General features: G+C 42.0%; 2 pseudogenes; one reads left to right on the top strand and one right to left on the bottom strand.

Moving 5' to 3' along the window:
* Window positions 1-25,656, bottom strand: LOC115066817 (annotated as a pseudogene).
* LOC108491558 lies at window positions 10,086-10,394 on the top strand (annotated as a pseudogene).
* Window positions 25,657-27,686: the final 2,030 nt, after the last annotated feature.

Genomic DNA, 27,686 nt, shown 5'->3' with positions numbered 1-27,686 from the left:
TCATTCTTTCAACTTTCTTGATTTCTCCTCTGCAATTCCTATACTTCCTCTACCTTCTAACATCTTTTCTCTTACCTCCTGAATTTTAATGTTCATTTTACATTTTGTGGTCTTTAGCTCCTCTTCAATAATAGCTGCATTCTTCTAAAAGGAGGAGAAAGGGTTTAAATAATCAGAAATGATAGGAAGAAATTGTCTCTAAGTGTACCCATTCAAGTCATCTTTTTTGTCCTGGAAACTGATAAATGCTTTTTTTTTTCGTGTGTATGTGTGTGGGGTATACATGTGTGCAGGTGTGCATGCATGTCCTGTGTACTTGTGCATATGGAGGCCAGAAGCTGACAATGACAGTCTTCCTAGCTCACTCTCCACCTCATATATTGCCACAAGGTTCTCAGTGAATCCAGAGCTTCCTGACTCAGCTAGTCTAGCTAGCCAGCTAGCTCTAGGAATTCTGCCTCCACCTCCTGGGAGCTTGGATTGCAGGGGGGGTTGCCTTGCCTGCCTGGGAATTATGTGGGCGTGGGAGATCCAAACTTTAGTTGTCACACTTGCACAGCAGGCGCTTTACCCACTGATCTATCTCTTCAGCCCCAAATATTATAAAAATTGTTATAAATACTCCTTATGAGTCTGAAGTTCTTAATTCAATGATAACTTTTTTCCAGTGCTGAAAATTGAACCCAGGGCTTCAAATGCTCTACCACTTGAACTACATCCCAGGTTCACAATGAGGTATCCTTAAAGAAAGTTATTTTGTTACTTTGATTCATACCTTCTATCATCTCACTTTTTAGTCTATAAATAGTGATTAATCATATCCACTTCCTATGTAAAATTAAATAATCAGAAGAAAAACTAATAATCAACATTTTCTTACAGGATATAGTCCTATTTTGAGAAAAGATTTTTATTTTTAATTATGCGTATGCATGTGTACAGGTGCCTGTGGAGGCCAGAAGAGGGCACTGGATCCCCTGGAACTGGATTTAAAAGTAGTTGTGAACTACCTGACATGGGTGCTGGGAACAGAATGCAGATCCTGTGGAAGAGCAGTATGCTCTTTAACCATTGAGTCACCTCTCCAATTCCTATTCCTATTTTAGAACTATTTTTTGTACCTTCAAATAGTATTCATGCTTAGGAGAATGAAAAACAGATCATTCACCGTTTCTTCATCTTGTTATGAGTAGCACCACAATCCCAGATATAAAGACTCAAGTTGTTTCTGCCTTCTTTCTTACCTTCATTCTCTAGCTTATGTCATCTTCTAGAATATGTTCAAAAAATAGTCTCTTTCCTTTTCAAAATGCCACAATTCTAGTTCCAACCTAGTCTTCTAACTCAAACAACACAGCAGATCCCTAATCAGTTTCCCTGCATCTAATCTCCTCTCCCCATAAGCAATGTACTCCAATACCATCTAGTTAGTTCTCCCTTTTGTCATTACGTTGCTTCTATACCAAAAAAAAAAAATTTTTTTTGTCTTTTTTGAGACAGGGTCTCCTCGTAGCCCCAGCTGTCCTGGAACTCACTATATAGACCAGGCTGGCTTCGAACTCATAAAGATCTCCCTGCCTTTGCCTCCCAAGTGCTGGGATTAAAGGCATGCACCACCACGCCCTGCATATACAAAAATTTTTGATGATTCCCCATTGGGTCATCACAAGTGTTGATTATTCTTGACTTTTAGAAATTATTGATTTATTTTATGTGTATGAGTGTTTTGCTTGCATGAATGTAAGTGCACATGTGCGTACAATGCCTGGAATGAAGTTACAGACAGTTGTTAGCTGTCATGTGGGTGCTGAGAATCGAACCCAAGTCCTCTGAAGAGCAGCCAGTGCTCTTAAAACCTGAGTCAGCTTCCAGTCCCTATTCTTGAATTCTAGATGCACTTCAATGTGATATGTAGCTAATATACAGCTTTTGTTTTCCATAAACAAATTCTTATTTCTGTCAGGCTGGTTTGCACATTTTACCCCAATTGTACCCAGTAGAAAAATCTGAGTTAAAGGAAGAAGACAGGCATGTGATGATACTGGACAAATGCTTATTATTAAAATAGGGACTATCATATATTGCTTCATAAGGCCTTTCAAAATAATAGGATTGTCTCTTACACTGCCTAGGCCATGAGAGGAAAACAATTCTATTGATTTCTTTTCCAAGAAGAAGCCCTTATTCTTTGCTACCTGTGTGTACTCCTTGAAATGTCCAATTGCTTCAGTTTACCTTCAGCTCAAGTCCCAGCAATGTCTTTTCTAAGCCCTCCTAATCTATAGTAGCTAGGGTATCTTCCTCCTACCTGAACACAGTCCTTGCTGTCCTATAACATTTCCTACATTTTCCTACTTGATTTGTTGTGCTATGCCTTGTTCTCCCAACTCCCATGTAGGACTTAAAGAGTACAGACTCCACCTCATAGAGTCTCTTATACGTGGTAAGGGGTCTATGAACAACCAACTAGTAACAACACAGAACACCAATACCACCTATGTGTAACTCAGTTTGAGGGGGCTGTTGCCTTCTCTAGCTGAGGCAGAGCAGGGAGTGTGTGCTTCAGGACTCTGAACACAAACCTTTGTCTCTGAGGCTATTTCCATAGTGGCAGTCAACCTCTGCACTTCATCTTGTGCCTTGTCTTCTTCCTCTTTGACATCTTTCAGTTGCTGGCACAAATTTATCACTTCAAGGTGCAACAGCTTCAGGTCCTTGGAATGCTCCTCCTGTATTGTGTTCAGTTGATCCTTCAGGAAGGCTACAGATATCACAGGAGGACATTAAGAAGCAGAAAGCAGTGAATAAAGGCAAAGACTCATAAACGCATCAAGCATCAGCACAGAATCAAATTCCTGACAATTCTCTCCGCTCCATACCTGTTTTCTGTGGATTTAGTTCCTTTTCAGTTTGTAGACGAAAGATGTTCATCTTTAAGGACTGGATTAGGCTTTCCAAATGACACATTCAATTTACCAAAAACTCACAGTTCTTCCATAAAATGCCTTTATTTTCTGGACGAGTTATTTCACTTGGGATAGGACTAATGACTTTCTGGCTGGTAGGGTCTTCTAAATAGTTTGAAGCTTCTAACAGACCTCTGGAAAAGCACCCAATAAAACAGTATTACATAATGTAATTCTACTGTGGTAATCCTAGTCATGAACCAATGTATCCTTGCTATAAGACCAACAGTGACATTAGCAACACAGTGGAATATGAGGCTCCTGACTTCCTCTAATCATGAATGCACCAAATAACCATATGTACACAGATCAATTCTTTCTAAGATAATGTCAGAAACGAGTTGGGAGACTCATACATACTAAGCAATTGAAAAATATCCACACTGAACTGGTACGAAGAGCTGAGGCATAGTCAGCTATAAGCCCTATCTGGGTCACACACTGTACAATCTCTAACTTCCAACTTTTTCCTAAGGAGAAAAGCATTTGGACTATACATGTATCACCCTAACATTCCAAAAAGTTTGGGCTCCTAATTCTCCAAGCCCTAAGAGATCAAAGGTTTGAGGGTATACATCCGGTATACATCCATCTAGAACACAGAATAAAATGGCAAGCACTTCCAGGGCCTAATTCCCCAGGAACAAAGATAAAGGGCATGAACTCAAAGTCTCCTGTTTCTCCCTGGGAGGAATTTGCAATGCATTCTGTAAACTACTGCTGCTGACAGGTGAGCTTCTACCTAGCCTGTGCCAGGGAGTTAGCTAGGCCCATAAATGGGGCTCCAGCAGTGCTTCCCAATCCTTCTCTCCAGCTTATTCCACTGTTAACTACAACTACCAATTCATCTATAAAGAAACTAGTCCATTACTACATGCCCCACGATGGACAACATCCTAATTTTCCTAGCTCTCCTGGCTGAAGGGACTGATACTGGAGAATCTTTGATGATCACAATAATAAGAGGTCATTTTAAGCAGCTGTGCAAGCCCTCCTAGAGACTATATCCCTGGGGAGTGGTGCATACAAGCAGCTAAAACACATATTTCCTAGTTTCTATATAGAAAGGATTTCTATATAGAAGGGATTTCTTTGCACACAGCCTGGCTTCCAACTAACTTGCATGGCAAAGTAACAAGACAAACAAAAAGTAGACCTCTAGCAACCTGAAAGAAAGCAAGGCACTTACCTCTCACTGTTGTGACAACCCCAGGTCTATGGACCCCTTCTGAAAGGACTCTAAGATTGAGTGTTCAGTTGTCTATTGATTCTATTCAAAGGACTACATCCTACCTCTAGGACTTGATAAGAATCTGCATTCCTGAGAGTCCCTAGGCTACCAGTAAACAGCTATTCCCCAGGGCCAGAGTTGCAGTGTAAATGACAGTAGAGACATTAGACACAGATCCTCTTGCCAGTTAATGCAAACAATTGGTAATGGATGACTATTTTCAGGTTCATCCTGAGAATAGAAAAAAACTCAATACACATTTAACATCCTAACCTTTCCAGCTGCTTTATCTTATCTATCTATAAGCACTGGCAGGCAAAAAAATCATATGATTTCTCAACAGATACAGAAAAAAGCATGTGACAAATCTAACATTCTTTCATAATAAAAGCTGTCAGCAAACTACGTCTAGGAGGAATGGTCCTGAATACAGTAAAGGTCACATATGACAGTCCCAAAGTTAATATCATAGCTGTAAAGCACTGTAAGCTTTTTACTAGATGTGGAATAATACCAAGATGTTTACTCTTAACCACTACTGCTCAACAAAGTGTTGTAGAAGCCCTAGACAGAGCAGTTAGGCAACAAAAGGAAAGGCATTCAAATCAGAAAAAGCATTAAACTGTCTCATTTTGCTAAAGATAGGTAATGTATGGAAGAACTAAAAAGGGGACTGGGGAGTGTTAGGGTCCGTGACTCAGTGGGTCTCTTCAGGAGAACAAATGCACGAGTATGGAGATGCAAAATCAAGCAGAGTTTTATTAGGCCAGCTAGCTGGGGCCGACCATCCTTCCAAGACACGCAGGTCTGGTTGGAGCGATTGGCCCCGAGGTAACTTCAGGTAAAGATTATACAGGCTCCCACAACCGTTACACAAAAACCCGCACTTATACAACCAATAGTTTCAAAGCAAGCATTTCACAAACCAATAACTTCAAAACAAGAAAAATGTTACAACTCCCTTCAGGTGTCTCAATTGGGGAGGGATGGGTGGTATGTGCCTGGCACAACCCTTCCCTGTTATCTTGTGTAAGCAGACATGCCTACGTGACACAACACAGATCAGACAGGTTAGGCTCCAGGGGCTGTAGCACTTGCCCCTATCTCTGGATGCCTGTGTCTCCAGTTGAGTTAATCAGTTACAAGCAGTAAGTTCAAACAAGTAAATTCAAGCAGTAAATTCAGACAAGCAGTAAATTCAAAAAAGCAGTAAATTTCTCTTTCCCTAACAGGGAGATGGTTCATTCAGCAAAGTGTTTGCCTTATAAGCACAAGGACCTGCAGCATGCATCTATAACCCCAGCAATGGGGGTGGAGGGTATAGGTAGATCCATGGTATACCCAATCAGTAGGCTCCAGGTTCAGTGAGAGACACTGTTTCAAAAATAAGATGAACGGCAACTAGGGGAAACACCCAATGTCCTCCTCTGGTCTACACACCCACACCCACACCCACACCCATACCCACTCATACCCATATGAGAGAGAGAGAGAGAGAGAGAGAGAGAGAGAGAGAGAAACACTGAAAACCCTACCCCAAAATACTCTTAGAACTAATAAATTCTCCAAAGTTGAAAAAAAATCAAACATACAAAACTCAGTTATGTTCTTTGGGTTTGTCAGACCCCAGCAGGCTGCATATCAAGGACTCTCCAGTAGCCTCGCATGGACTGGCAGTGAGAATCTACTAACTCTACAGAAGATTTGCTCCTGGGTTCAGAAGTTCACATGTACCCAACTATGTGGGGAGACATGTCTGACACCTCATCTGCACATCAACACTGTCTTAGTGCAAGATTAGCCACTAAGCACCATTCATCTGGTTCATAACCTGACATATTGAGGTAATGGCAAACAAAGATACAAACACCTACTCAGCAAAGGTGAGACCAGCTATCCAGACCGAGAAACCCCACTAGTAAGCTAGCATCATACTAAACGGAGAAAAACTCAAAGCAGTTCCACTAAAATCAGGAACAAGACAAGGATGTCTACTGTCGCCATTCTATTATGGTAAATAAAATAAAGTTAAAACCACATGATCCTATACATGGGATTTGAAAAAGTCAAACTTGTAGAAAAGGAGGGTAAATGGTTATCACAGATGAGGTGGGTTGGGGTGGATGGGGAAAGAGGTGATGTTAGTTAAAGAGTACAAAGCTTCATTTAGGAAGAATAAGTTCTAAATGATCCACTGCACAATATATGACTACAGTTAATAAAGAATGCTTATTTCAAAATTGTTAAGGAGCCTCTCCACTCCTTTTAAATATAGTGCTTTAAATTCTTACTAGAGCAATAAAACAAAAGAAGGAAATTGAAGGAGTACTAAATGGAAAGTAAGAGGTCAAATTATCTCTTTCTGTACATGATATGGTATTGTACCTAAGAGATACCCAAAATTCCACCAGAAAACTACTAGAACTATTAACATTCTCAGTAAAGTGGCAGTTTACAAAATTAATCTAAAAAGATCAGTAGCCTTTCTATATATCAATAACAAACAATTGGGGAAAAAAGTACATGGAAACACTACCATTCACAATAGCCTAAAAAAAAAAAATCGCAGAATAAACCTGACCAAAGACATCAAAGATATCTACAATGAAAATTTTAAATCTTTAAAGAAAGAGATTGAGGAAGATACCAGAAGATTGAAGGACCTCCCATGCTCACGGATTAGAAGAATTTATATTGAAAAAATGACCATCCTACCAAAAGCAATAGATAGATTCAATGCAATCCCAATCAAAATCCCCATGACATACTTCACAAAATTAGGAAAAAAAAAACCTAAATTTCATATGGAAGCACAAAAGACCCTGGATAGCCAAAGCTACCCTGAGCACAAAGAGCAATGCTGGGGGGATTACTATACCAGATAATATAATATAGTATTATTATACTATATCTCAAACTATATTGCAAAGCTATAGTCATAAAAACAGCATGGTACTGGCAAAAAATAGACCCATAGATCAATGGAACATAATTGAAGACCCAAACATGAATACATGCAATTTCAGCCACCTGATAGTTGACAAGTTGCCAAGAACACATATTGAAGGAAAGACAGCATCTTCAGCAAACAGTACTGGCAAAACAATCTCTACCTGTAGAAGAATGAAACTAGACCCTTATCTTTCATCTTGTACAAAAGTCAACTGTGAATGGATCAAAGACCTCAATGTGAAACCTTAAACTCTGAAACTGTTAGAAGAAAACATTGGCAGTAACCTACAGGATATAGGTATAGGAAAGGACTAAGTCAGAAATCAGTTGCTCAACAATCAATAAGTGGGATCTCATTAAACTAAAAGTAAAAGAAACAACCAAGAAAGAGAAAACCCACAGTCTGGGAGAAAAATTTTCACCAGCAACACATCTGACAGAAGTTTAACATTCAAAATGTATAAAGAACTCAAAAAACAAAGAATCAAGAAAAAAAATGGCCCAATTAAAAGATGGACTAAAGATCTTAATAGAGAGTTCTCAAAAGAAGAAATAAAGATGGCCAAGAAATATCTTAAAAAGTGTTCAGCATCATTAGCAATTAGGGAAATGCAAATTAAAACTACCTTAAGATTTTATCTTACCCAAGTCAGTCTGGCTAGGATTCAGAGAATAAATAATACCAAATTCTGGAAAGGATGTGGAGAAAGGGGAATGCTCATTCACTGCTGATGGGCTTGCAAACTCATGCAGCCCTATGGAAAGCAGTGTGGAAAACTCTTAAAAAATGAAAAATGAACCTACCATATAACCTGGTTATACCACTCCTTGGCATATCCAAAGGACTCATCTTATTGCACAGATACTTGTACATCCATGTTTGTTGCTATTCTTTTCACAATAGCTAAGAGATGGAAACAACCTAAGTGTCCCTCAACTGATGAGTGGATAATGAAAATGTACATTTACACATGGAGTTCTACTCATGATAAAGACAGACAAAATCATGAAATTTGAAGGTAAATGGATGGATCTAGAAACTGTTATAATAAGTGAAGTAACATAGACTTAGAAAAACAAATGACATGTTCTCCCTCATTTGTGAATCCCAGCACCAAATCCTTATATGTGAGTATATATCCTGATATAACTGCAGGAAGCAGGAAAATAGAAATTAACCAGGGAAGGAAAGGGAAAGAAGGAACTCAAGAGAGAACAGTAAGAGACAGGTGTTACTAAGGGAGAAATGTATAAAATGGGGGTATTTAAATGGGAGGGGAAGAGAGAGGATTATACAAGGAACTATAGAGATAAAGAGGAAGAAGGAGCTCAAGAGAGGTAGGACCATAGGAGACAGGAATTATTGAGGGAGAAATGGAGAAAATGAAGATACTTTACCTGGGGAGGGTTATACAGGGAGAGAGAGAGAGGAGAGATAAATAATGCCTAGCTAGTGTAAAAAATCAGAGGGAATCGTATTAGTCTAAAAACCTACTAAAAATTAGGCATATACTATCCCTACATGAGTCCATGTGTATAGCTACATAACAAGAAACAGTGCCAGACAGGAGAAATTTCCATGTCAGTTGTTGGCCAGGATCCAAAAGACTCCCAAAATTGCACAGGCTATTGCCACAGCCGTTGATTGTCCCCCTAAAATGTGAAGGTAAGACTCTATTGCTGAAAACAAGGCATACTGCAGACACAAGACTTGGAGCAATGGAGCTGGAACTGACCTGGAAGTCACCTCCCATGAAGGGTAGCTCTCATAGCTTTGAAAAGTACTATGCAAGCTGCTAAGGGAGAACATTAATTAGTCCAACCCCAGCTTCAAGGTCTAATAACTACATCAATGACCAGCACAACAAACAACATTGGTGCAGTAGTGGCACTTTTATATTGGGGGTTATCAACAGGTACCTAATTGGACTTAAAGCCCACTCAATGGGAGGAAACTCATGTGTGGTACTGTAAACCTAGTCAAATATACATAGCTAGAGAGGTCATAGATCTTAGAGAAAACCCCAAGGCTGTCACATCCCTAGACAAATGTAATTTCTTAATGCAAATATGAATCCTCCTATGTACAGACAAGCATCCCAGTCACCACTCATAAAAGAAGCTTCTTTTGCAACAGACAGAGATTATTACAGAGTTCCACAACTGGTCATATATAGAGATTGTCTGTGAGTTTCCCAAGCCCAAGTGGCACATTTATGATACAACCTTTACACCTTAAGGTCATGGAACATAGAACAAAAGATAAAGAGAACAGTAAGGCATCTTTCAATTCTAATCAACAATGCTCCCTCATGCAACAGAGGGCCAGGAACACAAAAATTCATAAACTGTCATTGTATAGAGAGTAAAAGTCTACAGAGGGTGGGTTCTTGAACAGGACTCCTATATTAAAATACACACGCTTAGGGCTCAGGGGCCATTGTAGAAGAAGAGGCAGAAAGATTGTAAGAGCCAGGGAGAAGGTGTATGACCATATGCAAATAGAGTCCTACTGGCGTTTGGGACCCTTTTCATGTGAATCTACAGCAATGATGTCAACATGCACAAGACCCCTTGCAAACTCAAGCAGACAAAAACCCAGCACAGAACTGTGGAAATGGACAGCAGGCCCCACCAACCTTAGCCAAAGAATTATTGGCAGCTGATTACTGCTCGGTGAGGAAGAGCTGATCTTCTTAAAGGGAGGGACTCTAGATAGGCTGACTAGACCTCAGTGGATGAACTTGCACTGAGGGATGTCTGGAGACACTAACATTACGATAGGCCTTAACACAAATGACTGAATGTATGAATTCCAGTAGGGGGGCTATGGGCGGGTGCCAACGGGAAATGGGGTATAAAGTTTATTAAGATGTTCTGTATGGGTCTCTCCTTGCAGTGGCAGCATGAGAGTCTGGGCTGCAGTGGCCACAGTCATGGCTGGATAAGCGTTTAGAAAGTTTCTTCTGCTGTTTGACAGAGTATTGGTTGAAAGGAGGGAAGCTAAAACTGTCACCAAAGGTGGCATTATGCTTCCAGAAAAATCTCAAGGAAAAGTATTGCAAGCAACAGTAGTAGCTGTGGGATCAGGCTCTAAAGGAAAGGGTAGAGATATTCAACCAGTTAGTGTGAAAGTTGGAGACAAAGTTCTTCTCCCAGAGTACGGAGGCACCAAATCAATTATAGATGACAAAGATTATTTCTTATTTAGAGACGGTGACATTCTTGGGAAGTAAGTAGACTGAAATCACTGTTGAAATGGCATCATACAAAGCTGTCCATTCCACTGAAGCTCTGAAATATTTCATCATGTAAATAATTTCCATGCCTCCCATTTATAATATGATGATATTTAAACTGAAAAGGATGTTCTGTATGAAACACACAAAAATTCAATAAAAATTTTTAAAATTGTTAAAAAGATTTTAAGTTCTCTTACTATAAAGAAATGGTAAGTACATGGGGTGACAGATATGTAATTAGCTTGAATTCATCTTTCTACAGTACATATATGTATCATAACATCACAGTATACTCCCATAATAATACCTATACTTCTGTTGCCTCAACATCCACTTTTAAATATACGTTTAACTTCCTTATACTAGCATTCAATCATACATGGCAGTTTCCAATATACACCCTACTTAGATGTCGCCAGCCAATGTCCACAAACGAAACCATAAGGGTATCTCTTCTGCCAACCTCCTGGGCTCCTTGCTTTCCTGCTGTCCACAAACAAAGTGGCTACCTCTCAGTCACGAGATGACCTCCTGGAACCAGTGCCTGTTTGCTGTAACTGCTTCCCCCACCTCCCAAATTAATGGCATGAAACATTTCAATTTTTCTTTTAACTTGTTCTACAATAAGAACGAAAATAGTGTTAGTGGCTCTATAGCATGGTTTATACACAAAGTGTTCCACCAAAAGGCTCAAATATTGAAGACTCAGTACCTAGCTGATACATCCAGCCATGGAGGGACTAACTTCACCAATGGTTCAATCCTCTGATGAGTTCATCCTGAAGAAGCTATTAGGAGCAGGGGTTCCACTGAAGGAAGTTTGTGTCTTCTTCTGCTCCCTGTCCCTATCCTTTCTGGCTGCAGTGAGGTGGCAGGTCTGCTCCATTAAGTCTTCTCTGCCATGATGTTCTGCCTCACCACAGGTACACAGTGATAGGACCAAGCAAGAACCCAAACTTCTGAAACTGAGAGCCAAAAATAAATCCTTCTTCCCTTAAGTTGTCCTATCAGGTATTCTTGTTTCAACAACAAATATCTGACTAACTTCCTCTATCATAGAAAGACAACTCTTTATCTGAAACTATTTTAAAGTCACAGTTCAAATGGAAACTGATTTTTCAAAAGTATATACCTCACCTCCCAACCCACTGTGACTCCTTATTACTAAACAATAAATTAAAATTCTTCAAACTGCATCAATGTACTTATTTTTGTTACCTTTTGTCACCATAACCCAACATTATTAGATTATCTCTCAGAGAACTGGTCTGTTCTTCAACTGTTCTCATCCTCTGCAGAAGTAATGTGAATGTTTCAGAGGTTGTAGCATTCAGGAAGGCTGTTTTCTGTGGATTTAGTTCCTTTCCAGTTCGTAGATGAAAGATGTTCATCTTTAAGGACTGGATGAGGCTTTCCAAATGACACATTCGGTTTACCAGAAACTCACAGTTTTTCCATAAAATGTCTTTATTTTTGGGACAAGTCACTTCACTTGGGATAGGACTGATGACTTTCTGGCTGGTGAGGTCTTCTAAATAGTTTGAAGCTTCCAACTGATCTCTTTTGTCACCATAGCCCAACATTATTCGATCATCTCTCAGAACTGGTCTGTTCTTCAACTCTTCTCATCCTCTGCTGAAGTAATGTGAATGTTTCAGAGGTTGTAGCATTGATGTGGGTTGGAGACAGGACTGGTCTGCACATTGTAGTTTCCATATGCTCCTAAGGTCACAAGGGCGCAGTATTAGCATCGTAAGTTCTTATTGTTCAAAACAGCTGCTGTCTCTTCCTTTGGCAGGATTATGTATCCTGTTTTGTTGAACTGGGGAATGGCTGTGTGTCCCATTTTGTTCAATTAAATATGAGTGGGAGCTTTAAAAGCCAACATCTCATTCACCATCTTTCTCCTCTTCCATGAGATGAGTAATGTTCTAGATAGGGTTTGTTCCATGGGCCAGGGTCCCAGAGTAACAATGACATGAATCCATGATGTATGATGTGAATGAACAGTAAATCTACATTGCTATAGTAAGCCACTGAAATTGCGGAGCAGTTTATTATTGCACTACAATCTAGTCTATCCTATTTGTTACTAGTAGCCACTATTGGGGACCTATGAATTCCATGAGGGAGTTATCTCTTTTGCTACTAACTATTCATTATAATACCATAGCTTGTTTACAAAGTGACCTCCAAAAGGATCATGCTGAAGCCTTGATACCCAGCTTGGTAGATCTAATCACTGAGGGTGAATGACCTTGAGGGCACTAACTTCATCGTAGGGCTAATCCAAACATGAATTCACACTGAAGGAGCTATTAGGAGGTAAATAAAGCCTGCCAAGAAGAAGTGGATCTTCAGGTACCTGCTTGTGGAGGACACCACTTACCTAGGCTTCCCAGATAGCATGAGATGAGTAGTCTCTGCCACGACACTCTCCCTTGCCATAGGCCCACAGTGATGGGGCCAAGTGACAATGTACTCAAACCTCTAAAATCATGAGCCAAAATAAATCCTTCTTACTTAAGTTGTGCTATTAGATTTCTTGTTGCTATGACAAATGTCTGAGAAAAACTACTTAAAAGGAGAATTCATTTTGCCTCACAAACTAAGAGGCTTCAGTCAATAATGAAGAAGGGGGTGTTGCTGAGCATAGCAGCTCATATCACAGTGGACAGGAATCAGGCAAAGAGAATGCCTATACTAGCAGGGTTTTTGCTTTTCCCCCATGACCTGAGTTCGATTCCCAGAACCCAAGTAAAAAAGGTGAGCATGGTGGCTGTGTGCTTATAATTGCAGCACTGGGGAGGTAGAGACTAAAGCATCCCTGGGCTTGCTATTTAACCAGAAAAACTGAATTGGCGAGTTCCAGGCCAAGTGAGAGATCTTATCCCAGAAAACTTGGTGGATAGTACCAGAGGAACAACACTTGAGGTTGGCATCTAGCTTCCACATGCATGCATCTCTCTCTCGCGCTCAGATGGTTGTCCTCTGACACACACACACACACACACACACACACACACACACATACGCACGCACACATGAACACAAAAACAAATAAAACAAAATTATTGATTTGCCAACATTGAAGCAGCAATGTTGAAAAACATTTTGCAATCCTAACTTCATAGAATAACCCTTTATAGGTATTGATGGCAAATTTCCAGAATCATCTCCCAAATCTCAATGAAATTAAGGGGAAATATGACATGTATTAGTAATGTAATAGTAACAGAAATTACTATTACTTAGATGGCTAAGATTAAAAGGCATCAGGAACACTTCTGTACACCAAAAAGGAACAAAACAAAGCTGGGCACTGTGGTGCACACCTTTAATCCCATAATCCCAGCACTTGGGAAGCAGAGGGAGGTGGATCTTTGTGAGTTCCAGGCCAGCTGGGGCTACAGGGAGACCCTGTCTCAAAAAGACCAAACCCACCCTCCCAAAAAAATAAAGAAAAATACTACTATATTACTGAAACATTTGAGCTTAGTTGGTAAAATGCTTACTTAGTATGCATGCAACCTGGGTTCAATTATCAACATTGCATAACTGAGCTTGGTAGCTACGGCACACCTATAATCACAGGACTGAAGAGGTAGAGGAAGGAGGATCAGATTCTGTTCAAGGTTCTCCTTGACTATGTAGTGTATTCAAGATCAGACTGACATACAGGAAATTGTGACTCAACAAACAAAACAACAAAATTACTGAAATGTTTGAGTGAGAGTATCCATGTGGAGAAGTAGCAGACTCATACACCATGAGGTCAAAGTTGAGGTAAGGGAGATTTATTTTATGTCCGGGCTGTTCCCTGCACTCTAGGAGTGCATACAGAGAGCAACCCAGAAGGGAGTTTGCAAGGTCATTTTATCCAAAAGCATATGGGGAAACATTACAGCAGGCAGAGTTTGCTCTTTCTGAGGAGGCTGGGTAAGTCAGCATAGAAATGCAAAGTGGGAGCCAGTAAGAACTGTAGAGAGCCCTGAGTTCAAATCCCATTAAAATTCCAACACAATTCTCCACAGAAATTGAAAAAATAATCTCAAATTTCATATGGAAACACAAAAAAACAGGATAGCCAAAATATTCCTAAACAATAAAATAAATGCTAGGCTGGCTTGGATAAAGAAGAGAATGAATCACATAGTATCTACTGTCCAGTCTCTCCAGCTTATGGGTGTGAATTAAAGAAGCTCATATCTACTAGGTCTTTTTCATTTCTTCAATTTGTTTGTGATGCAAAAGACAAAGACACTTGCAGAAATTGAAGCATTGAACAATGATTTGAAGTTCATCTACATTCCTGGAAGGAAAAGGCAGATATGGAGACTGCTGGTCATGCTACTGTGCTAGCCAGGATAGTACTTCTTCTGAAACAGGAAGGAAAAAGCTCTGAGTAACCCTAGAGAGCCAGTTCTGTCGAACCGGGTCTGCAGTTCTGTGAGCTACCAATTACTCTGGCTGGGAAGAAGATGTAGTCACGATGGAGAGATACCACATGGTTTACCCTCCATTCTATTCATTTGAATTTTTCAAATTATTTATTTTATTTTATGTATATGAGTGCTTTGTCTACATGTATGTAGGTGCACCGTGTGTGTGTAATGCCCACGGAGGCCAGAAGAGTGTCGGGTCCCCTGGAACTAGAGTTACAGACGGTTGCTAGCTGCCATGTAGGTGTTGGAAACCAAATGTAGGTCCTCTGCAAGAACAGCCAGTGTTCTTAACTGCTGAGCCATCTCTCCAACCCCCATTCTATTTTACATCAAGTGTTAACCCTAAAAATAAGACGAGGTAGGAGTAGAGAAAGTAGAGAAAGGGTTAATGAAGCGCCTTTGTTTTCTCTCCAGAAGAAGGTGGAAAACTCACTTGCCCAGCATCTTTTGCAAGTAGCATACCCAGGTGATAAACACTAGCCAATGAGACTTCAGGCAGAAATTTACACAGGAGGTTCTGGGAAGACTTTTGTTTTTCTGATAAAAGGAACAAACAGAATTATGATTCCTGTCCTTTCTTTCCCCCTTACAAGACCAAGTTTTTAAAGCTTTCCTGCAGTCAGTCACATAGTACTTAAAAACAAAGAGCCAAGGTTCACCAGTATCTTACTTTCTGTTCCTGTAGTTGGATAAATAGTCTGACAAAACCAACTTGAGGGAGAAAGGGTTTACTATAGCCTACATCAAGGCCCAGTCCATCATGGGGAGGAAGTCAAGACAATAGGTGCTTGAAGCAGCTGGTAACATCACACCTACAATCAGGAAACAGTAATGAACACAATTATGATCCATTTACTTTTTCCATTTTATAAGGTCCACCCCTGCCAGAGAATGGTGTCACCCACAGTGAGTGGGCCTTAATTAGATAATCATCCATGGCCATACTCAGACCCCGATCTCCTAGATTATTCTAGATTCTGTCAAGTTGACATTAATCTTCACAATTCCACCCTTTGTTCTCCACAAACTTGTGACCATCTCATACTGTAAAATGCATTCAGTCTAACTTTAAAAGTCTTCATAGTCAGGGCTGGAGAGATGGCTCAGTGGTTAAAAGTCTCTGTACTCTTTAACAATTCCAATGCTTTAAAAGTCCTAAGTCTCTTAACTGCAAGCTCCAATAACATCAAAAAAAATTACATACTTCCAACAAAAAATGGCTTACACATCCCAATCACAGTTCACCACTGAGGGAAGTCAGGGCAGGGACTCAGGGAAGGAACTGGAGGCAGCAGCTGAAGCACAGACCATGAAGGAAGCAACCCTGCTCGCTGGCTTGCTCTCCTGGCCTGCGTCAGCCTGCTTTCTTATACAACACAGGATCACCTGCCCAGGGGTGGTACTACTCACAGTAGACTGGGTCCTCCCCCTTCACTCAACAATCAAGAAAATGTGTCACAGACATACCTACAGGCCAATACAATAGAGGTAATTCCCTAGTTGAGGTTCTTTCTTCATTCAACACAACTTTTATTCCAAAACTGAAGAACTGAAGTATAGCAATGAACAATTGGACCAGAGTAAAGCCAAACTGTAGCAGGGCAAACACTAAATCCTGCAGCTCTATGCCTGGCATCTGGGGCTTATAATATAATCAATTGGATTCCAAAAGGCTTGGCTACCCTTATTCCTCTAGCTCTGCTGCCCTCAGCACACACAAATTCTCTCCTTGGCCAGCTCCACTCCATGCGCTTAGCTCTCCTTAGTGCATGTACCATGGTCTCAGCATCTCCAATATCCTGGGGTCTCCACTATGACCTAGGGCTAACCTTCATGGCTTTATATAATAGCCTCTCAGCATCTTCCTTGTAGGGACTCAGACCCTGCCACACATTGCCTGGCCTCACCTGCTTTCCCGGAGTCCCTCAGTCTTAAATCTTTCATGTTTTCAAAACCAGTACCATATGAACAATGCTGCCAATTTCTGCCACCAGTTTGGGATAGAACCTTACTTTCTTGGACCACAGCTTCATCAGCTTTTGTTCACTGACCCTGGAGAAGCACAGTGTTAGGCAGTTGCTTTCAGGGAGCAGGGAACCCCTTCAGCTTAGGCTTTTTCCTTTAAATGAATTTGAATCTTCACAAGATGGAGTTTCTGATGGGTGAGGTTTGGCCCTAAGGGTACCTTTCCTATATTTTCCCAGTGCAGCTCAGAAGGTTTCTCTTCAGTGGTGGTAATTTCTTTAACAATTCTAGCTGCTTTTTCAGTACCAACCTGAGTGTTCTCCTGCCTTGTCTTCTGCCAAGTAATCCATTACCTTTAAATTCAACTTTACTCAGATTCTCAGGACATGGGCAGAATGAAGGCAGGTTTCTTGACCAAAATATCAATGAATGGCCCCTAAGCCATTCATTGTCCTTGATCATCTCTGAAACTTCGTGAGCCAGGCCTCACTCCACTTTTCTCTCAGCATTACTGTCTTCCAAGCTCCCAGCAGAATTGCCCATTAAGCTCTGCTTATAGCATTTAAGGGCTTTTCTAACTCAAAGTTCCAAACTCTTCCACATTTCTCCCAGTTCCAAAGGCCTAGAAGCATATGGCCAGATGTATCACCCCCACACCTGATGCCAATCTCTGTTTCAGTTTCTCTTGCTGTAATAAATACTCCAACAAATGCAGCTTAAGGGAGAAAAGGTTTAAAGTCACAATTCAAGGTATCTTAGCAGGAAAGTCAAAGCAGGAGAGCTTAAAGGAGCTGGTCACATCATACCCACCATCAGGAAACAGAGAGTAATGAATGTATGCAACCAGTGTCTGAGAAACACCAGGAAAGGATCAAGACACTTAGGTTAATCTGACATGTTTTGGCAAAGTCATCTATAAGCAAATGAGAAAACAGCAACAACGACAAAAACTTGGTGTTTCTGTTCACGCTGTTTGTTTTTGTTTTTTACTTTCACTTTCTTCCAACAAATTACCATGTCTCCGTCAACAGCTAATAGAAAACCAAATACAAGAGACAGAGAGCAGGAAGGAGGGATAGGGACACTTTCATATTCTGGAATCCCAGGACTCCCGGAGGCAGGCAGAAGCAGGTGGAGCTCTGTGAGACTGAGGCCAGCCTGGTCTTGAGTTCTAGGCCAGCCAGGGTTACAGGGAGACCCTATCTCAAAAAGGGCAAAAAAATTTTTGAATGTACACCCTGCTAATTGTTTGCTTCAGGTAGAATACAAGCCTCAGTGGCCTTGGAATATGCAAACCTTGCTGCACAAAGACAATGAGGGGAAAGTACAGGAGACGGTAAGGAAAGAAGCACCAACAGACCTTAGAAGCAAAGCTGACCACTTGCCAGAAAGACAAGACTGCATTTTGGAATGACTGACTGTCTTTGCTCCAGTTTTCTACAGAGTGCTAGCTGGAAATGAGAAGAAAAAGGCAGATCAGGGTGGGTGGTGTATTTTGACTCTCTCTTCCCAAATTGCTGGCTGAGTAAATCTCAGCTTAAAGATTCAGTTCCTGCCTCTGTCCTTTGGCATTTGTGGTAACAGTCTTCAGCAATTGGTCTGGTTACAGAAGGAAGAGGTAAACAAAATGATAATTAGTGTGACCTGAATCCCTCTCAGGTCTCCCCTCAGCTCTCCAGTCTTTGTGATCTCCATCAAAACAGTTCATACAAGACACAGAGAACACAGTATAGAAGGTAGGTAGAGTTTACTATTAAAGGGAAACACTTAGAAGAGGTAAGAGTTGACAATGACCAAGAGGACCACTGCATGGGGTACACTCGAGTGAGAATGAAAAATAGTCTTTAATATTGGGTTTGAAAGTCCTTATGGATGCATTCCTCACAATTAGCATCTTGTAAAACCAGGAACTGAAACCACAGGATTCTCTTTACTGGTCAAAAGAATGGCATCTGAGTTGTCTATGCAGGGCCAGAGACATGACATTCTGAAGTGTCCCAATAATCTTGAGATTACTATCTAAATTGAAACTTTTGGTAAAGAACAAAGTCGTACCACTGTCACCTCCCTTAAGTAACAAAAATGGGCCTGTCAATCACCTGGAGAAGAAATGCCCTTCAGAGGAATCTGCCTACTCTAGAGGCTTTAAAAAAATAATATAAAGTCTAACTAAAATGTAGCCTGGCCAAATGGCCCCTTTTGCCATCATCAACTCTCATCTCTTCAAAGTCCTTCACTTTAATAAACTTTACCTGCTTTCTACACTATATTCTGTGTTTCATCTAAATTCTTTCAACAGTGATCACTAGGAACAGAGAGCCAAGGAAAGGCCAGAAAGAGAACTTTATGATAAGCAAAAAGACCATTGTGGTGACCTACACTTTATTCAGGTTTTTATTCTGTTTCTGAAGTGCCTAGAAATGGCAGCTTTCCCTGAGAATGTTTTCCTACCCAAGTGATTGGCCCATTGGAAATAATTCTTGAGGGAGGGGCACTGACACACCTTTATTCTTTACCCAAAAACCTCAGTACAGATGCTATAATGGAAAGGAAGTTGAGACCAATGACCCTTCAAAATGAGCTTTATTAGGAGATAGAGCTCTGTGATCATGGGAGTGGAAGGAGGAGGAGGAGGCATGATCAGGCTTTGAGGTAAGAGAGTTTTAGGAAGCACAGTATACCATGCTGCCTATATTAGGAGGGACAGTATATTACACCAGGGGCAACATGATGGGACCTTAAAGGGAGAGAGGTTTCCCTTAAAACCTGGAGAGGAGCTTCATTAAGACAGCTTAAAATGGAAGAATAAGAGATGGAGGCTCCTGAAGGAGGGATGGAAAAGGAGGAGGGAAAGGAGAAAGGAAGGGGAGTTTAAGGGAGAGAGGGAAGGGGAGGAAAAGAGAGAGAGAGAGAGAGAGAGAGAGAGAGAGAGAGAGAGAGAGAGAGAGAGAAACAGAGAACTCCCAAAAGGGGGGTGTCTGTGTTTTTTTGTTTTGGGGGGCTTTTGGGACACAGGAAGGAGGGATGGAAAAGGAGGAGGGAAAGGAGAAAGGAAGGGGAGTTTAAGGGAGAGAGGGAAGGGGAGGAAAAGAGAGAGAGAGAGAGAGAGAGAGAGAGAGAGAGAATCAGAGAAATTCCACAAATGGGGTATCTGAGTTTTTTTGTTTTGAGGGGCTATTGGGACACAGATACTAAATGGGAAAAGGCAGTTAGAGGGTCTCTGACCTAACAGTAGATAGTAATCTTAAGATCTTTTGGGCAGTTCAGAATGCCATGCCTCTACCCAGAGATACAACTAAAATCCCAATCTTTTGACAGTAAGCAGAGTCCTGCAGTTTCAGTTACTGGTTGCTGATGATTATGAGAGAGGGGTCCATCCACAACTTTAAAGCCTGCTAATATCTAACTAAATGGGCCCTACTTCCTACTCCCCACATATCTTCAAGGTCAAACATTCCTTCACTTCATACAAGATATCTCTCCCCTTCCCCTGCCATCTGGTAATCAGAGACTGACTATAAGCATTTACTATGGATTACTCATCAACCCCATGGCCTAGAGCCTCCCTACTTCCTCCGAAATCTATAAAGGACCCTCTGAGGGTTAAATCCCTGACTAGCAGATAAAGCCACTGATAGGTAATAAAAATGGCACACTTCTGGCTTCTTGGTCTGAGACAAAGGCCTAAGGCCTACCGCTCTACCCAGCAAGGCTCTGCTTCCCACCTACCAGTATAGAACAGTTTAGATAAGACCAAGGCCAGACATATCTCATTCTGCTTGGAACTGTGAGCTATGGTTTCTCTCTTCTTTAAGTTGATAATCCAAAATTCAGGAAGGGGACCTGCCCTATATCACAAAAACAAACAAAAAACTTAAAAGGTCCAAGCCCTCCTGGGGGCTTTGGGTTTTTCAGTTTCAGAGTCCCCTTTCTACTTGTGGAGGGTTTCTCTCTCTCTCTGTCTCTCTCTGTCTCTCTCTGTCTCTCTCTCCTCTTTCATTTCTTCACTTTTTAAATCGAGTTTTTAAAATTTCATATATTTCCTACTCAAATCCAGACCCCCTTTTCCATCTATTCCTCCTCCCATCCCTTCATCCACCCCTATGCACTCTGCCATACTTCTTGCCTTTAATTCTTTAATTGGCAGAGAAAATGAACCCCATCAAACCAGTAACACCTCCACTCTGCCTCATGGGCCTGAACCATCCTGATTCCCTGCATGCCGTCTTTCAATGACAATAACAACTCTTCAAATGTCTATAGGACAATAATTGTCCAAAAGGACAATTTTCTTCAGTGCCCCCTCTTGAACCCCAAACTAGAAACCAAGACCTTTCACTACCTAACATCAGTGCCAGAGAATAGCAAGGACAATTTCTGTGGCAACCCATTAGGCTCAATCAGTTGTCATACTAGAATTTATAGTAGAACCCAAGCATGAACACAGATATAGCTAAAGTCTACCTTTGGAAAATGCAGGACTAGAAGTTTCCCTCATGTATTTTGTGTAGGGTACAGATTCCCACCCAAATTTTTTCCATGCAATTGTTGAAACTGAAACTGACATTTAGAAACTACTTTTGCAAAAATGCACTGGCTCCTCACTTGGGTCCAGAGGGTATCTGAAAGCAGGATGAAAGCCTGACATCTCTGCCTTCTTGTCTGTCCTTCAGATAAATTATTGTCCTTCATCTTTCCTCATGAGTCACCTTAGATTCCAAGAACAGCAGAATCTCACAGGACAAAGCACTCTCAGACACTGGCAATCATCCATGATGACTGGTCCATCCTTCACTACAACTGCTTAATTATGCCTATCTTTGCCCCTACCCCAATTCTACCTCTAAACCCAAAGCTCAGTCTGAAGACAGACTTTGGGGACCACTGGACCTCTCTATTTGTTCCTTTTCCCAATGTGGCCACACTGAATAAATCTTCTGCTTCTCACCGTTATTCATATCTTTTGTTTTGTATTGGGACAGGTGGCCAATCCCGGCCTGGTGGAGCTGTGGAAACCCTGGCTTTTGCCCTAAAAAAAATCCAGTTTTGTTGATATTCCCATAAAGTACCTATAGCTGTATAAATTTTCTTTATTTGCTTTATAAGGTGTGTGCACAGCCATAAAAGCAAAACAGAAAAAATTCAAATTAAATTACTTCATTTGCTTAAGAGAAAGTTTCCATGTTTGGAATGGAATTTGATTTCCATCAGTACCCATTCCTAGCCAACAATTCTACAAGAGAGATTCTTGAGTTTTTCCAGAGGAAAAAATACTCTCTCAAATAAAAAGGAGGAGCAAAGTTGGCTGCCAGTCTCTGAGAAAGAAAAGAAATTCACCCTGAGGAGGGGGAGATCAAGGTGACTGAAAACTGACAGTAGCAGTGTGGACAATAGAAAACAGTTTTCACCTCACAGGAGATAAGAGATAGTTTGGTGGGCAATATATAGATATTAGGAGGCTAAAGATAGCTCAAGATAATTTGGTCCTGCACTTTCAACATTCCAACCTTCCATGTCATTGAAGCTATAATCAGCCAGCCTGCCTTTGCAGACATAGCTGCTTTCTGGACCTTTCGTTCACACGAAACAAAGTTCAGGAGACAAAGGAGACAAAGTTTTTGAATGTAACACATGACACTGTCCTTGTAAACTATCCTGTTAGGAGGCTATGGAAATAGCTCGATGGACAAAGCCAAGCAAGCATGAAGACCTGAGTTAAATCTCAAGCCAGGTGGGTTAGTACAGATTTGTAATCCTTGTACTGGGGAGGTGGGGAGAGGTGAATCCCAGAAGCACACTGATTGGTGAATCCTAGGTCCCAGTGACAGGCCCTGTCTCAAAAACAAAGGTGGATGGTGCCTGAGAAACAACCCCTGAGATTGTCCTCTGGACTCTGCATGTGCACCCAATACAAACATGCACACACATCCCTACTATATGCCCCCCCCCACAATAACTTCTTAGTCAACTAGTGACCAGCTATTCAAGTCATCCAAGAAGCTACTGACTCAAAAATTAAACAAACAAGCCAATCCATCTTTAGGAATTTGAACAACAGGTCTCAGTGGTAGCTGAAAACTCTTTCCCAACAACCTTACCCCTCACCTGCATTTCACATGCCTCACCCCACCAAAGGAAAACAAAAAAAACAATGTCAGGCTTAGGAGAGCTCATGGATGGAAGGGGGCATAAGGGATGGCTAAGCAGTAAGACAACAGCCTAATAATAGTGAGCAGGGAGTCAGTCCCTCCTTGCTAGGAGGCTGGTGAAGTGTGAGATAAGGATGTGGGATCCAGTGAATTATCTGTTGAGGTGATGCTTACAAGACATTATGATTTTTGCTACAGTCATTCATTCCCGTCTGTCCTCCAGATCTGGTAAACTCAAATAAGGGGTAGTAGCAATGCTACGCGTACCCCACACACAACCCACAGGCCACTTGGCAGACCCTCAGAAGTTGAGGCTCAGTAACTTAGTCTAAGAAACACAAAGATCTACCTCAAATTACTAATGTTCCATCAGAGACAATAGGTTTAGCATATTTATGCTTTATTGTTTCTGCAAAGGAGTAAATACTGAATGTTACCTTAAACCTAAATTCTTATGCCTGATAGTAGCAATAATAAAACCTGATCTAAGTTTTTTTTTTTAAAAAAAACCAATTCACTCTTCATATGCACACCAGGCTACTTGCATAACAGTTCTGTGCAACATAGCGTACTACAGTGTTGCAGCCACGGTCCCTTTGACCTCCTTCCCGTGGGGGCAGGGGATAAGTAGGTGCAAAATCAATGACACAGACTCCAGGACACTCACCAGGCAATGTACAAGCGAACTCATTTATTGTGAACACAGACATCTCCTTTATACCCCCTTCCTCACTCCCATTGGTCCCTTATGTTCTGTTGGCATCCTTCTATTGGAGCTGTGGATGTGCTGTTGGTTTCTAGCTGCCAGGGCAGATTTCCGGTCAGCGCTTTCCTGCTCATCAACAGGAAGCAGGGTGTGCCTGTGCTGTTCGTCTCATGCCTAGCCTCCTACAATCCACCCTTTTTGTTTTAAATTGTTGTCAGTCTCAGGGGAGGCAGTGGCTAACTGTCCTCTCAGGTCTTAGGACATTTTTATGATGCGCTGTCTGTCTTAGGTTGTTCTCCCTACACATGAGCCTTACCCGTCATTGGAGTGTGCATCTAGCCTCATGCCCATCCTGTCTTAGGTTGACTTATTGTGGGAGAATCTTACCCGTCATTGACCACCAGCTTTGACCTAGATGTCCTTCAGAGAGCATGAGATCTGCCAGGGTGGTGGGCTAGCTCTCAGGAGGTGGCATTTAGCCCGAAGCTTTATTTTGGTGAACCAGACTTGGATTACTTCAGTAGGTAGACCCCTACTGGGATTTTGTAGAGTCATGAGGATCTGTAAGGTGGCTTTGTTGGTGGGCTTTTGTCTATGGATGTGCTGAAAAAGACACTTGAACAAGAGGATTAATGAAATAGCTATGCAACCCAAAAGGGCCCAAGTGACCAACAAGGATGGGTCAAAAAATTTCTTTAGATTTTCCCAGATCTGTTCAAGGAATGTGGTATTTAATTCTATAACTGGAGCTCTTGTATAATTAAGAGCAATAATTTGTCCTTGCAATTGGATGGTGTAATTGAGAAATTTATCCGTACAATGAGGCGGTTTGGTGGGGGAGGGCAGGGAATCATTCCTCACATCCAAATCAATATCTTCCAGCATGGTGGGTGGTAACTGAATAGAAAGGGCGACCATTTCCTGATCTTGGCAGTGGTCATTAAAAGATTTAAGGATCTCCTCAGTAGAGCCCGCTTTAATGGAACTGAGAATGCCCAACAAAATAGGGACAAAAGGGGTGGGTGGTGTTTTGCCTTCTTGAACCTCCCACTTCCTTGCTAGGAAGAGGACCCACATCCACATGTCAGGATCCCTCATGTTTTCTGGGGAGATCCATGGAGCAAGGACCGAAGCCTTGGTCCAAAAGTCCTCTAGGTGACTGCGTTTAATCCTAATCCCACGGGATGTAAGCAGGGATTTGAGGGCTGAAATTTGGGGCTCTTTGCAGTGTGATGGGAAGTTGCCCATGTTGTGGGAAGGGGGTGGGAAATGGGGGAACAGACAAAATACACTTGAAAGTAAGAGAAAGGAAGCCGCGCCTAAAAAGGAAACATTCTGACCAGCCTTACCAAGAAGGTGGAAGGGGATTTCACAGTTTCAAGCAACAGGGAGCCTGCCCGCAAATTTAAGAGACCAGCCACTGCCCTAGGGGTGTTTAACTGGTGGTTGCGTCACCAGTTTTGAGAGAAAGGAGGCAAATATCAAAAGTAAGGGAGGAAGAAGAGCGAAAGATGGTGTTTAGGAACCAGGTATCAGTGTGCTTGGTGGGGGACTTCCAAGGTTTGTTAGGCCACGGCCATATGCCCACAAAGTGTCTCCGGTCATGGGACACCCTGTCGGGAGGGTGTCCATGGTTCTGTCTCCTGGATGGTCAGACCTTATGTGGAGATGCCGTGTGAACCAATTTTCTGGATATGTGCCCTATGGACAGACAAACATGGACAAATGAGAAGAGGAGACAGGCCTTGGTCACTCATCAGACCAAAGGCAAAGAACAAATAACAGGGGCCTACTTACCAAGAAAACAGCCAAAGGGGACACCAAGAAGTGTGTCGATCAAGAGGATTGGGAAAGGTCAGGGGTGGGTGCAGTTGGCACAGCAGATTGTAAAAATGATGATCCAGAAGAGAAAAATGAAAAGGGTGCAGATCGCCAAGATCAATGTGGGATCCATCTACCAAGTTGGGTGCCAGATGTTGCAGCCAGGGTCCCTTTGACCTCCTTCCTGCAGGGGGAGGGGATAAGTAGGTGCGAAATCAACGACACAGATTCTGTGACACTCACTAGGCAATGTGGAAGCAAGCTCATTTATTGTGAACACAGGCATCTCCTATATACCCCCTTCCCTCCTCCCATTGGTCCCTTATGTCCCATTGGCATCCTTCTATTGGAGCTGTGGATGTGTTGTTGGTTTCTAGCTGCCGGGGCAGATTTCTGGTCAGCACCTTCCTGCTCATCAACAAGGAAGCAGGGTGTGCCTGCGCTGTTGGTCTCATGCCTAGCCTCCTACAGTACAGTTTAAATGAATTACAATCATACCCAATATTGTAGATAAATGTAGCAAAAATAGATTAAACAAGTGATACATATATAGAGGACTGTATGCTAAAAAGTGAAAATAGGAGAAATTAAACTGTACTGTGTAGGCACCTATGCATCTCCATATGGATAAAACTATAAAGACAGAAAGTGGCATCTAAGGAGAAAGGAGATGGTTATATGGAGAGATACTTGGAAGCTTCTGATTGTAGGTAATTTTCTATTTTTATTTTTATCTTTAAAATTTTTTCTTCTAAAAATTTTTATTAGTTTTAATATTTATTATTGACACCTAGTAACTGTACATATTTATAGGGCAAGCATGACAGTTCAATAATGTAAACAATGTATAATTACCAAGTCAGGATAACATTTATATCCATCACTTTAAATGCTTATTACCTTTGTTGGGAACATGCAAAACTCTCCCCTGCTAGCTGCTTTAAATGATATAATTAACTGTTCTCTGCTTCCCTGGGCCTGCAGGACCTGCAGGCCTCTCCCTGGGGTAAGTCCATCCTGACCTCCACACCTTGACTCCCCCAGCCTCATTCACCCTCCCATAGCCCCCGCTGGTCTCTCCTCCTAGTTTGGGTCCTGTCCCATTATTCCTTGTCTTGGGGCCCCAGACACCTGGGGAACGACTACTGCTTCTTGATCCCTTTCATCCAGACCAACTCAGTGCATTCTTTGGTCCCCAGGAGCACTGCTTCTGGGATTGGCCCGCCCTCACCTCCCTCTGCTTCCCTGGGCCTGCAGGACCCCCAGGTCCTTGCTACCTGCAGACCTCTCTCCAGGGTAAGTCCATTCTGCCCTCGGCGCCTTGACTCCCCCAGCCTCATTCACCCTCGCATCTCTCCTGCCAGTCTTTCCTTCTAGCCTGGGTCCTGTCCCATTCCTTGTTTTGGGGCCCCAGATACCTGGGAACCACTACTGTTTCCTGATCCTCTTGAACCAGACCAACTTAGTGCCTTCTCTTGTCCCCAGGAGCAGTACTTCCTGGCCCCGCCCTCACCTCCCTCTGTTTCCCTGGGCCTGCACCACTCACCAGCCTCTTTCTGGGAGGAAGGGCCTGACCCTCCCTCTTCCTGATCCTTTGCATCCACACCACCTCAGCTCCTCAGTGTGGTCCCCAGGGGTCCTCAGGGCCGCTTCCGCCCCCATCTGTCTTTGCATCTCTGGGTGGCACAGCCACTAACTACCCTAGATCAGCATCTTTCCTGGGCCCACCTCCCAGGCCAACCGCCCCCATCTGTCTTTGCATCTCTGGGTGGCACAGCCACTAACTACCCTAGATCAGCATCTTTCCTGGGCCCACCTCCCAGGCCAATCCAACCCCCAAATTTCTGAGGCCAAAATCTTTCCTGGAGGGATCCAGAACTTAGGAGAAAGCCTGAGAGCATCTGATCCTCATCTGACTTGGGCCTCTCTGGAACTCCTGAAGACAAAAGCAATCTGGCCACGCCAATATAAAATCAAAAGAGAGAACTGGAAGCTTAGACAAACCAGCTTTTCATGCCCAAAAAGTAAACCACAAAGACACATAAAGTTCACAAAAAGAAGCAGACCTAAATTTGAAGGCTTGAGTCTCACACAAGAATCAGAACTACAAAAGAAATCCACATGTCAAAATCGCAGAGAAAAAATAATAACATGAAAAACCAAAATAACATATCCCCACCAAATACCAATAGTCCTCTAGAGGAGTACA

This window comes from Nannospalax galili, unplaced genomic scaffold (assembly GCF_000622305.1).
Source record: "Nannospalax galili isolate Female #2095 unplaced genomic scaffold, S.galili_v1.0 scaffold1024, whole genome shotgun sequence".
Taxonomy (NCBI): Eukaryota; Metazoa; Chordata; class Mammalia; order Rodentia; family Spalacidae; genus Nannospalax; species Nannospalax galili.
This window is presented reverse-complemented; position numbering and strand designations above follow the sequence as displayed.